This window comes from Mobula birostris, chromosome 28, assembly GCF_030028105.1.
Source record: "Mobula birostris isolate sMobBir1 chromosome 28, sMobBir1.hap1, whole genome shotgun sequence".
In the NCBI taxonomy this organism is placed as follows: domain Eukaryota; kingdom Metazoa; phylum Chordata; class Chondrichthyes; order Myliobatiformes; family Myliobatidae; genus Mobula; species Mobula birostris.
Window position 1 is genome coordinate 4,997,001 of NC_092397.1, and position 13,198 is coordinate 5,010,198.

General features: G+C 50.6%; 2 protein-coding genes across 5 annotated transcripts in view; one reads left to right on the forward strand and one right to left on the reverse strand.

Annotated features, from left to right (window-relative positions):
• rnaseh2c (ribonuclease H2, subunit C) overlaps positions 1-13,198 on the forward strand; it is a 515,876-nt gene that overhangs the window by 180,799 nt on the left and 321,879 nt on the right. The window lies entirely within an intron of this gene.
• The window catches only part of LOC140189336 (cdc42 effector protein 2-like), a 50,505-nt gene that overhangs the window by 31,319 nt on the left and 5,988 nt on the right, over positions 1-13,198 (reverse strand). For 3 of the 4 annotated variants that reach the window (XM_072246066.1, XM_072246067.1, XM_072246069.1), the window contains 2 exons: positions 6,631-7,244; positions 5,388-5,502 (listed from right to left, as the gene is read on the reverse strand). The gene's annotated coding sequence lies outside the window, so the exon portion shown is untranslated. Of the gene's footprint in view, positions 1-5,387; positions 5,509-6,630; positions 7,245-13,198 lie in introns of those variants that run through there. The other variant, XM_072246071.1, reaches the window with a different exon arrangement.

The following is a 13,198-nucleotide window of genomic DNA, read 5'->3' on the forward strand; positions in this document are numbered from 1 at the left end:
AAGTGTCACTGACATACACTCTGCTAGGAACATCTGTACACCTGTTCGTGAATGCAGACATCTAATCAGCCAATCGTGTGGCAGCAACTCAATGCATAAAGGCATGCAGACATGGTCAAGAGGCTCAGTTGCTTTTCAGACCAAACATCAGAATGGGGGGAGAAATAGGACCTAAGTGATTTTGACTGTGGAATGATTGTTGGTGCCAGATGGGGTGGTTTGAGTATCTCAGAAACTGCTGATCTCCTGGGATTTTCACGCACAACAGTCTCTGGAGTTTTCAGAAAATGGCGTGAAAAACTTCCAGTGAGCGGCAGTTCTGTGGGCGAAAACACCTTGTTAATGAGAGAGGTCAGAGAAGAATGGCTAGACTGGTTCAAGCTGACAGGGAGGTGACAGTGACTCAGATAACCACATGTTGCAACAGTGGTGTGCAAAGAGCATCTGTGAATGCACAAGATGTCGGATTTTGAAGTGAACGGGCTGCAGCAGCAGAAGACCATGAACGCGCACCCAGTGACCGCTTTGTTGGGCGCAGGAGGTTCCTAATAACGCGGCCTCCGAGCGAATGTTGTGGAAATTTGCTGTTTTGTGGCAGCGGTACAGCAGCAGACATTGAAAGAGATCACAAACACGAGGAAGTCCTCAAATGCTGGAAATCCAGAGCAACGCAGACAAAAACGCTGGGGGGGGGGGGGGACTCAGCAGGTCAGGCAGCATCTACGGAGGGGAATAAACAGTCGACGTTTCGGCCCAAGATACCCTTCATCAGGACTGGGAAGGAAGGGGGAAGACACCAGAATAAAAAGGTGTGTGTGTGTGTGTGTGTGTGTGTGTGTGGGGGGGGGGAATTCACGACATATGCCAGTAATGCTAAACTTGATTACGATTTGACCCTGGACTAGAGGGGCCGAAGGGCCTGTTTCTGTACTGTACTTTCCTGTGACCCTCTGATCCTGAAGACGTCCCGTGTGTCTGCCAGGGCAGATGTCTCATTCCATATGCGTCCAGTTGGGGAGGGACCGGGTGGGGTGCTGTCTGTGGGTAATGACAGGACGCAGCTGCCGGGACTGTCCTGATGGGAAACAAAACACGTTTCTCGAGGAGCTTGAAGAGTTCAACAGGATGTGAAGATAACACCCCCATTCCCCCCCCCCCCACCCCCCGACCTAAGCTCCTGGGGAGGTCTGTAGAAAGAGACCGAGCAGAGAGCTGGAGGTCCGAAGTGTGGGTGGTTAGGGAACTGTTCATTCCTGGGGAGCCTTGAGACACGCCAGCGTTCGTTCATTTGTCTGCTCAGCCCTGCCTAGTTCACGTCAACAGCGAGGCGTCCCGATCTTTCACTCTCAACAATCATCCTCTACGCGCCACGGAGAGCATCCCGTCCGGATGCGTCCCGGCTCGGTGCGGGACCCGCTCTGCCCGTGACAGCGAGAAATCGCAGGGAGTCGCGGGCACAGCTCGGCTCGTCACGGAGACCAGCCTCCCCTCCGTGGACTCTGTCTGCACTTCTCACTGTCTCAGTAAAGCAGTCGGTGTAATGAAAGGCACACCCCCCCCGACCCAGACATTCTCCCTTCTCCCCTCTCCCGTCGGGCAGAAGATCGTCCCACCAGGCCCGGGGGCAGATTCCACCCCGACGTTATCAGACTCGAAACAGTTCCTCAGTCCGATAAAAATGGACTCTTAGCCTCACAATCTAACCCGCAAAATGACGGAGGAACTCAGGAGGTCGGGCAGCGCCCGTGGAGAGAAATGGATCACTGACGTTTCAAGCACCCTTCCCACAACGTAGCGCTGCTTCCTCAGCGTCCGCCCTCCCAGAGGGGGCCCTCCCTCCTCACCAGCCCTCCCGCACTGCGGTGCTCCCTCAGCACGGCGCTCCCTCCTCTCTTCCTTTTCCTTTTCTGCTGCCTCCTCCCCGCCGACCCGCCCTCGTTGAGGTGCTCCCTCCTCACTGACCCTCCCACAGCGCCGTGCTCCCTCCTCACCGCCTCTCCCTCAGTGTGACACTCCCTCCTCACCGCCTATCCCTCAGTGTGACACTCCCTCCTCACCGCCCCTCCCTCAGTGTGACGCTCCCTCCTCCCCTCCCCTCCCACAGCCCGGGCTCCATCCTCACCGCCCCTCCCTCTGCACGCCGCGCTCGCCTCACTGCCCCTCCCACATCATTCTCTCCTCACCCCCCTCTGTTTACTTAGAGGCTGATATTTTATTCAGCTGATACTGAGTTTGAGTGAAACTCGATCCTTCATAGGTAAAGCACCTCCCCACTACGTGGAGCGTTGTCACAGGAAAGCAGCATCCATCATCAGAGATCCCCGCCACACAGACTATGCTCTCTTCTCGCTGCTGCCATCAGGAAGGAGGTACAGGAGCCTCAGGACTCACGCCACCAGGTTCAGGAACAGTTATTACCCCTCAACCATCAGGAAGGAGGTACAGGAGCCTCAGGACCCACACCACCAAGTTCAGGAACAGTTATTACCCCTCAACCATCAGGAAGGAGGTACAGGAGCCTCAGGACCCACACCACCAGGTTCAGGAGCAGTTATTACCCCTCAACCATCAGGAAGGAGGTACAGGAGCCTCAGGACCCACACCACCAGGTTCAGGAACAGTTATTACCCCTCATCCATCAGGAAGGAGGTACAGGAGCCTCAGGACCCACACCACCAGGTTCAGGAACAGTTATTACCCCTCAACCATCAGGAAGGAGGTACAAGAGCCTTAGGACTCACACCACCAGGTTCAGGAACAGTTATTACCCCTCAACCATCAGGAAGGAGGTACAGGAGCCTCAGGACCCACACCACCGGGTTCAGGAACAGTTATTAACCCTCAAACATCCGGCTCCTGAACCAGAGGGGAGAACTTCACCTGCCCGAACACGAAACTGTTCAACCAGTTTTATTATCAAAGTACACACGTCACCATACACAGCCCTGAGATTAATTTTCTTGCGGGCATGCTCAATAAGTCTATAGAATAGTAACTATAACAGGATCAATGAAAGATCAACCGGAGTGCAGAAGACAACAAACTGTGCAAATTCAAAAAAAAAGAGGAACAATAAATATCGAGAACATGAGATGAAGAGTCCTTGAAAGTGAGTCCAGAGGTTGTGGGAACCGTTTAGCGATGGGGCAAGTGAAGTTATCCCCTCTGGTTAAAGAGGCAAAGTTATCCATTTGGTAGTAACTGTTCCTGAACCTGGTGGTGGGAGTCCCGGGGCTCCTGTACCTCACTATCAATGACTCTTCATCTCATGTTCTTGATATTTATTGCTTATTTATTAATTATCAGCATTATTGCTTCTTTTCCCCCTCTCTTTTTGTATTCGCACAGTCTGATGTCTTTTGCACGCCGGTTGTTCGCCTGGTGGTGCGATCTTACATTGACTGTACTTTGGTTATTGGATTCATTGAGTATGCCCACAAGAAAATGGATCTCAGGGTTGTGTAGCGTGACATATGTGTACTTTGATAACAAAGTTACTTCGAACTTCCTTACAGGCCGGAGAGGTTTGTAACCCGAGCCAAGCACTGAACATTTGGTCCCCATCTCTGCCCCCCCCCCCCCCCCGCGGGAACTTGGATGCAATTGGCACTGCCAAGGTTAGGCAACGAGCGTCTGGTCTGCAGGAACCAGAGCTGAGGTCTGCCCAGGGCTGGCCCTTTGCTTTCCTGTGACAGATTGGGTCAAAGGTTGACCAGTACACCGTCTGGAGGGGGAGGGGGCAGCGAGGAGTGAGCGCCACTCTGTAGGGAGGGGGGAATGTGGTGAGGTGGGAGCTCTGTGGGAGGGGCGATGAGGAGGGAGGACCTCACTGTGGGGGGGGAGTGAGGAGGGAACACTGTGGGGGGGGTGAGGAGGGATCGCTGAGGGAGGGGGCGAGGAGGGAACGCTGTGGGAGGGGTTGAGGAGAGCACTGTGGGAGGGGATAAGGAGGGAACACTGTGGGAGGGGGTGAGGAGGGACCCTGTGGGAGGGGGTGAGGAGGGACGGTGTGGGAAGGGTTGAGAAGGGACGCTGTGGGAGGGGATGAGGAGAGAAATCTGTGGGAGGGGTTATATCAAAGCAATACTGGGATACACTAATGGACGAGAATATTTTTTTCGAGCAGCAATACCCATTGTCACTTAATGCCAACCCTGAGCTCATCTCACTGTTCACTGATGTTCGCAAACTTTCCCCGCACTCCCCCAAGTTAAAGTTGCAGCGGGAGGCATTATCTCCTCCCACACTCCCGGGGGTGGGGGTGTTTAACGAACATACATATCATCCTCAGACACAGCCTGTCTCAGTCGTGTCTCTCTACACGGAACAACCCCCAGTGATTTGATGCCCAGAATCCTTCGTAAATTCAGACAGCTGGATTTGTGACACGGACACTGACTCACGCATCGTCCGCGTCGACCACGAACACAGTCTCGAGGCGGTGCTGGGAGCAGTCCGCAAATTTTGCCACGCCTCCGACACCAATATAGGATGCCCACAACTCACTAACTCTAACCGGTACGTCTCTGTGACTGTAACAGGCCCTTGCGGTCTAACGAGTCCTGAGCCGTCGCCGCTCGATTACACACACATGGCCGATTACCCCAATAACCCGTACGTTTTTGGACATTGCGAGGAAACCAGAGCATCTGGAGGAAACCCGTGCAGTCACGGGAAGAGCGTACAGACTCCTCACAGGACACCGGCGGGAACTGAAGCCGGCTTGCCGATGCTCTCACTGTGTTACGCTAACGGGCCAGAAATCGCTCAGGCCTCAGCTACGCGATGCAAGAGGCCGAAAGGCAAGTTTGAAACTCCTTACTTACAATAGCACTTTTGCACGCGCACGCGCGCGCGCACACGTGTTTACACACTCACACACATACGCACACTCTCTCTCCCACACACAAACACACACACACACACACAGACATACTTTCTCTCTCTCTCTCTCTATCTCACACACACACTCTCCCCCCCCCCCCACACACACACAGAAGCACTCTCTCCCACACGGGACACACACTCACACAGAAACACTCTGCCACACACACAGAAACACTCTCTCCCACACACAGACACACACACACTCTCTTCCTCACACACACACTCACTCTGTCTCCAACACACACTCATACAGAAACACTCCCTGCCACACACACGCGCACATACACAAATACACAGACACACTCTCTCACACACAGAAATACTCTCTCTCTCTCTCACACACACACACACACTCACACACAGAGATACACACATATACAGGCAGACACACACATTCACACATACACTCTCCCACACACAGACACACACACATACACACTCTCTGTCACACACAGAGATACGCACACAAAGACACACACACACACACACACACACATTACCTGGTGCACAGTTCCCCGCTGAGGATGGACTTTGTCTCGGATCGTCTCTCTGCAGTTCGGGAGGAGAGCGTCTATTCTTTGCGAAATCCCTTGGCTGAGATCCAGCGTCAGCTCCCTGAGAACGGGATTGGGGACGTCAAGGCAGCCGTGTTCATTTGTATTGTTTGCAAGACTTAACTCATTCAGAGCCCGGACAGAAGGAAGGCACACACACCCTCTCTCCCCCACCCCTCCGTCTGCAGGACAGCACGTAATCCCAATTATGTCACCCGCAATCTGTTCCGCGGCGCTGTGTGTAAACTCGCCCGGAGAGTCCTTTCCCCCCTCGATGCCTGGAAGATGACAGATGGCCTAACGGAACCACCCCACCTCCCTCCGCCTCGGCGGATGAATCCCAGGCCTTGGCTGTCAACGCAGCACAGACCCCTGCCCGCAATCTCACAGCCCAGTGCAGGCCCTTCGGCCCACAATGTTGTGCCGACCCTTCTAACTCATCTCACTTTAACTCTTTTATTTTTTAACAAAAGAAAGTTTATTCACACCAAAGTACACAAAGTACACGTATTTTCAAGCCAGCGAACAAATTCAAGTTAAATATGATCATTATGTGGAACGAGCTTCCAGCAGAAGTGGTTGAGGCAGGTTCGATGTTGTCGTTTAAAGTTAAATTAGATAGATATATGGACAGGACAGGAATGGAGGGTTATGGGCTGAATGCTGGTCGGTGGGACTAGGTGAGAGAGTTCGGCACGGACAAGAAGGGCCAAGATGGCCTGTTTCCGTGCTGTAATTGTTATATGGTTATATTACTGTCTATAAAACTAAATTTCCTTGGGGCGACGGTGGGAGTACCGTTCCCAAAATCCCCCACTTCTACCCATGACAACTACTTGCTCCCTCTCCAAGGACACCCGGGCATGAGCGTATCCCTGGGAAAGGGGGCAGGCAGTCAGCCCGGGCAGAGCCATCTAAACCTCTCTCCGGACTTCTGAAATGCCTCTGTCGTATCTGCCTCCGCACCACCCCATTCACCCCCCGCCAAGCAACACATTTCAGCTACCCCCCCCCCCGCGAGTAAAAACTCCTCACTGCCTCAGTAAAGCAGTCAGCATAATCAAAGCCCCCTCCCCTCCCGTCGGGCGGAAGATTTAAAAGCCTTAAAGCTTGACCCCCCCCCGCGCTTCTACTCCGCTGTTATCAGACTCTTGAAACCCAGTTCGATAAAATGGACGCTTGAACTTACAAACTCCCTCGTTGTGACCTTCCTCTTTCTCGTTTCCCTGCGCTGCACTTTCTCTGTCGCTGTGACACTTTCTTCTGCATTCTGTTATTGTTCTGCCTCGATGCACTGTGTAATGAACCTGGACAGTGTGCAAGGCTTTTCACTGTATCTCCCGCACCGGTGACACTAGTGAACCAATTCTAAAAGTACATTTTCTTGCGGGCATACTCAATAAGTCCAAGCCTGGGTGGCGGGGGTCCCCGATGATGGACGCCGCTTCGTGTAGATGTGCTCAGTGGCGGGGAGGGCTTCACCCGTGGTGGACTGGGCCGCACCCACTGCTTTTCCATTCCAGGGTGTTGGTGTTTCCACACCAGGCCGTGATGCAGCCAGGACGTAAACTCTCCACCTCGGGTCTGTAGAAGTCTGTCGAAGTTTTAGACGCCGTGCCGAGTTCTCCGCACGCTCCTGAGCAAGTAGAGACGCTGGGCCCGGGAGGCAGGTCCTCCAGAATATTAACACCGAGGAATTTAAACCTGCTGACCCTCTCCACCTCCGATCCTCCTGATGAGGCGAGAATCGGTTCATGGACCTCCGGTTTCTTCCTCCTGAAGTCAACACTCAGCTCCTTGGTCCTGCTGACATTGAGAGAGAGGTTGTTGTTGTGGAATTAACTAGAGAACATATACATCTACAGCACATTACAGGCCCTTCGGCCCACAATGTTCTATTCTGGAAACTGCCTAGAATTTGCTTACCGTAGAGCCCTCTACTTTTCCAAGCTCCGTGTACCTATCTATAAAGGCATCCGTTAGTCTTACGAGACCATGGATCTGCGCCTGGAAAGTCTTCACTCTCCAGGGTGCAGGCCTGGGCAAGGTTGTATGGAAGACCGGCAGTTGCCCATGCTGCAAGTCTCCCCTCTCCAAGACACCGATGTTGTCCAAGGGAAGGGCATTAGGACCCATACAGCTTGGCACCGGTGTCGTCTAGTACCAATCTAAGAGTCTCTTGCAAGACCCTGTTGTATCCGGCTGCACCACCGTCGCCGGAAGTGCATCCCACACACCCACCACTTACTGTGTGAAAAACTTACGCCTGACGTCCCCCTCGTACCTGCTTCCAAGCTCCTTAAAACGACGTGGAACGGTAACTGGAGCCGTTGTGTCCGTGGATCGAATCCGATCGGGACCGATTACAACCCCAGGAGTAGGTGGCGTGATGCTGCAGACCACTAGCGACCCGGGTTAAATTCCCGTCGCTGTCTGCGAGGAGTTTGCACGCTCTCCCCGCGAACTGCACGGATTTCCTCCGGGTGCTCCGGTTTTCTCCCACAGCCCCAAGGTGTTAAGGTCAGGGCTAGTGAGTTAGACGTTGGTGCCGGAGAAATGGTACCACTTGCGGGCGCACCCTCGGGCTGTGTCGGTCTTTAACGCAAACAAGTCACCTCACCGAATGTTTTGCTATACACGTGACAAATTAGGCGAATATAGTTTATCTTTCAATTATCGAAGATGCCCCCCTCCGATCGGATTACGAAGCGGGAGATGAGGGGCGTCAGCTTCCAACACAGTCCGAGGACCGAGCCGGTGCCAACGCAGCGTCCCGACCACTCATACTGACCCTAACCCATGAGACTCAGGCGAGGGAGAGCCACCAACGCCGACCCAGCCCCGCCCCGCCGCCCTAGGAGCAGCCCATCCAACGCCCGGTTTGGGCTCTGACGCCGTACCCGGTTCCACCCCGGAGGAGAGAGGGAGGTCCGTAGCTGAGGGGAGAGGGGCTTCCCTTGGCAATGAGGCGATGTTTGGCCCTGGCACCAAGGAGTCCTGGTTGACCTCGGAACGGTCTATAAAATCATGAAGGGGGGGTAGGGGGTAGATAAGGTGGCCACAGTGTTTGCCCCAGGGTGGGGGAGTCTAGAACTGTGGGGGGAGTGGTAGAGGTCAGAAGGACCCATACCATTAACCGATAGGTCCGTGGACCCCAAGTTGGGAACTTGGGGGGGGGGGCAAAAGACGTTGGGTTTGTGGAGTAACACACACACAATGCTGGAGGAACTCAGCAGGTCAGGCAGCATCTATGGAGAAGCAAGGTTAACATTTCAGGCCGAGAACCTTCATTGGGACTGGAAAGGAAGGGATGTTCCTGAATTGTTGAGCGTGAGTCTCAGCGCCTCTGTACCTCCTTCCTGATGGTAGCAATGACAAGACAGCATGTCCTGGGTGGTGGGGGTCCTTAATGATGGATGCCACCTTTCTGAGGCATCACATTTTGAAGATGTCCTGGATACTCCGGAGGCCGGTGCCCACGATGGATCTGACTGAGGTTACAACTCTCCGCAGCTTATTTCCATCCTGTACAGAAGCCCCTACCCGCCCCATACCTGACGGTAATGCAGTCAGCTAGAAAGCTCTCCACAGTACATCTATAAAATTAGAGAGTGTCTTTGGTGACAAACCAAATCTCCTCAAACTCCTAATGAAGTTTAGCCACTGTCGGGTCTTCTTTGTAGCTGCATCGATACGTTGGGTGCAGGTTAGATCCTCAGAGATGTTGGCACCCAGGAACTGAACAGACAATGAACCCATGTACACTACCGAGTGTCTTTTTTTGCTCTCTTTTTGCACTACCTGTTTAGTTTAATTTTTATATGTTTTATTATGTATTGCACTGTACTGCTGCCACTGCCTCTGCTTTAAATATACCCAATGACTTGGCCTCCGCAGCCGTCTGTGGCAAAAAATTCCACAGATGCACCACTCTGTGGCTAAAGAAATTCCTCCTCATCTCCGCTCTAAAAGGACATCTCTCTATTCTGAGGCTGTGTCTTTTCATCTTAGACTCTCCCACCATCCTCTCCACATCCATTTTACCTAGGCCTTTCATCATTCGATAGGTTTCAATGAGATCTTCTGAATTCCAACAAGTACAGGACCAGATCCATCAGCTGCTCCTTATATTAATTTTTTTTTATTTAGGCAGATACTTTATTAATCCCAAAGGAAATTACGGTCACAGTAGTATTATAAGTGCATGGATATACATATTAGAAGAGAAGTAGAAAGAATGACATAGCAAGGAAGAGTGAGGAGGTCCTGGACAGTGAGTATAGAGAGCTTGGTAGGAAGTTGAAAAGCAGGACCTCGAGGGTGGTAATCTCAGGATTGCTACCTGTGCTAGGTGCCAGTGAGGGTAGGAATAGGAAGCTCTGGAGGATGAACAAGTGGCTGAGGAACTGGTGTAGGGAGCAGGGTTTCAGATTTCAGGATCATTGGGACCTCTTCTGGGGCAGGTGGGACCTGTACAAGAGAGACAGGTTACACTTGAACTACAGGGGGACCAATATCCTTTCAGGGAGGTTTGTTAGTGCTATTGGGGAGGCTTTAAACTAGATTTGCAGGGGGATGGGAACCAGAGTGCCAGAGCTGACAGTGTGGCTGGGGTGAAAATAAATGATGTTAAAAGTTCAAGCAAATCCGCTGATAGAAAGGTTGTGAGTGGTGGTAAAAATCTTCTGAGGTGTATATATTTCAATGCTAGGAGTATTGCGGGGAAGGCGGATGAGTTGAGGGCGTGGGTTGACACGTGGAATTATGATGTTATAGCAATTGGTGAAACTTGGCTACAGGAGGGGCAGGACTGGCAGCTTAATATTCCAGGGTTCCGATGTTTCAGATGTGATCGAGGCAGAGGAATGAAAGGTGGGGGAGTAGCATTGCTTGTTAGGGAAAATATTACAGCAGTGCTCAGGCAGGACAGATTAGAAGGCTTGTCTACTGAGTCCTTATGGGTGGAGCTGAGAAACAGGAAAGGTATGGCCACATTAGTGGGATTGTATTACAGACCACCCATAGTCAACGAGACTTGGAAGAGCAAATCTGCAGAGAGATAGCAGGCAACTGCAGGAAACAAAGTTGTGGTGGTAGGGGATTTTAATTTTCCATACATTGATTGGGACTCCCATACTGTTAGGGGTCGAGATGGTTTAGAGTTTGTAAAATGTGTTCAGGAAAGTTTTCTAAATCAATATATAGAGGGACCAACTAGAGGGGATGCAATATTGGATCTCCTGTTAGGAAACAAGTTAGGACAAGTGACGGAAGTCTGTGTAGGGGAGCACTTTGGTTCCAGTGATGATAACACCATTAGTTTCAATTTGATCATGGACAAGGATAGATCTGGTCCTAGGGTTGAGGTTCTGAACTGGAAGAAGGCCAAATTTGAAGAAATGAGAAAGTATCTAAAACGCATGGATTGGGACAGGTTGTTCTCTGGCAAAGGTGTGATTGGTAGGTGGGAAGCCTTCAAAGGGGAAATTTTGAGAGCGCAGAGTTTGTATGTTCCTGTCAGGATTAAAGGCAAATTGAATAGGAATAAGGAACCTTGGTTCTCAAGGGATATTGCAACTCTGATAAAGAAGAAGAGGGAGTTGTATGAAATGTATAGGAAACAGGGAGTAAATCAGGTGCTTGAGGAGTATAAGAAGTGCAAGAAAATACTTAAGAAAGTAATCAGGAGGGCTAAGAGAAGACATGAGGTTGCCTTAGCAGTCAAAGTGAAGGATAATCCAAAGAGCTTTTACAGGTATATTAAGAGCAAAAGGATTGTAAGGGATAAAATTGGTCCTCTTGAAGATCAGAGTGGTTGGCTATGTGCAGAACCAAAGGAAATGGGGGAGATCTTAAGTAGGTTTTTTGTGTGTATTTACTAAGAAAACTGGCATGAAGTCTATGGAATTGAGGGAATCAAGTAGTGAGATCATGGAAACTGTACAGATTGAAAAGGAGGAGGTGCTTGCTGTCTTGAGGAAAATTAAAGTGGATAAATCCCCGGGACCTGACAGAGTGTTCCCTCGGACCTTGAAGGAGACTAGTGTTGAAATCGCGGGGGCCCTGGCAGAAATATTTAAAATGTCGCTGTCTACGGGTGAGGTGCCAGAGGATTGGAGAGTGGCTCATGTTGTTCCGTTGTTTAAAAAAGGATGGAAAAGTAATCCGGGAAATTATAGGCCGGTGAGTTTAACATCAGTAGTAGGTAAGTTATTGGAGGGAGTACTAAGAGACAGAATCTGCAAGCATTTGGATAGACAGAGACTTATTAGGGAGAGTCAACATGGCTTTGTGCATGGTAGGTCATGTTTGACCAATCTATTGGAGTTTTTCGAGGAGGTTACCAGGAAAGTGGATGAAGGGAAGGCAGTGGATATTGTCTACATGGATTTCAGTAAGGCCTTTGACAAGGTCCCGCATGGGAGGTTAGTTAGGAAAATTCAGTCGCTAGGTATACATGGAGAGGTGGTAAATTGGATTAGACATTGGCTCAATGGAAGAAGCCAAAGAGTGGTGGTAGAGAATTGCTTCTCTGAGTGGAGGCCTGTGACTAGTGGTGTGCCACAGGGATCAGTGCTGGGTCTATTGTTATTTGTCATCTATATCAATGATCTGGATGATAATGTGGTAAATTGGATCAGCAAATTTACTGATGATACAAAGATTGGAGGTGTAGTAGACAGTGAGGAAGGTTTTCAGAGCCTGCTGAGGGACTTGGATCAGCTGGAAAAATGGGCTGAAAAATGGCAGATGGAGCTTAATACAGACAAGTGTGAGGTATTGCACGTTGGAAGGACAAACCAAGGTAGAACATACAGGGTTAATGGTAAGGCACTGAGGAGTGCAGTAGAACAGAGGGATTTGGGAATACAGATACAAAATTCCCTAAAAGTGGCGTCACAAGTAGATAGGGTCGTAAAGAGAGCTTTTGGTACATTGGCCTTTATTAATCAAAGTATTGAGTATAAGAGCTGGAATGTTATGGTGAGGTTGTATAAGGCATTGGTGAGGCCGAATCTGGAGTATTGTGTTCAGTTTTGGTCACCAAATTACAGGAAGGATATAAATAAGGTTGAAAGAGTGCAGAGAAGGTTTACAAGGATGTTGCCAGGACTTGAGAAACTCAGTTACAGAGAAAGGTTGAATAGGTTAGGACTTTATTCCCTGGAGCGTAGAAGAATGAGGGGAGATTTGATAGAGGTATATAAAATTATGATGGGTATAGACAGAGTGAATGCAAGCAGGCTTTTTCCACTGAGGCAAGGGGAGAAAAAAACCAGAGGACATGGGTTAGGGGTGAGGGGGGAAAAGTTTAAAGGGAACATTAGGGGGGGCTTCTTCACACAGAGAGTGGTGGGAGTATGGAATGAGCTGCCAGACGAGGTGGTAAATGTGGGTTCTTTTTTAACATTTAAGAATAAATTGGACAGATACATGGATGGGAAGTGTCTGGAGGGATATGGTCTGTGTGCAGGTCAGTGGGACTAGGCAGAAAATGGTTCGGCACAGCCAAAAGGCCTGTTTCTGTGCTGTAGCTTCCATGGTTTCTAATAAAAAATAAGTTATCTCCAACAATCTAACAGGAGGGGGTCACCACTTCCCCTGCTATAGATTGACTCATTACGGAGCCTAATGGCCGAGGGTGAGAATGACCTCACACTCTTTGGAGCAGCACAGTTGTCTTAGTCTATTACTAAAAGTGCTCCTCTGTTCAGCCAAGGTGGCATGCAGAGGGTGAGAAACATTGTCCAGAATTG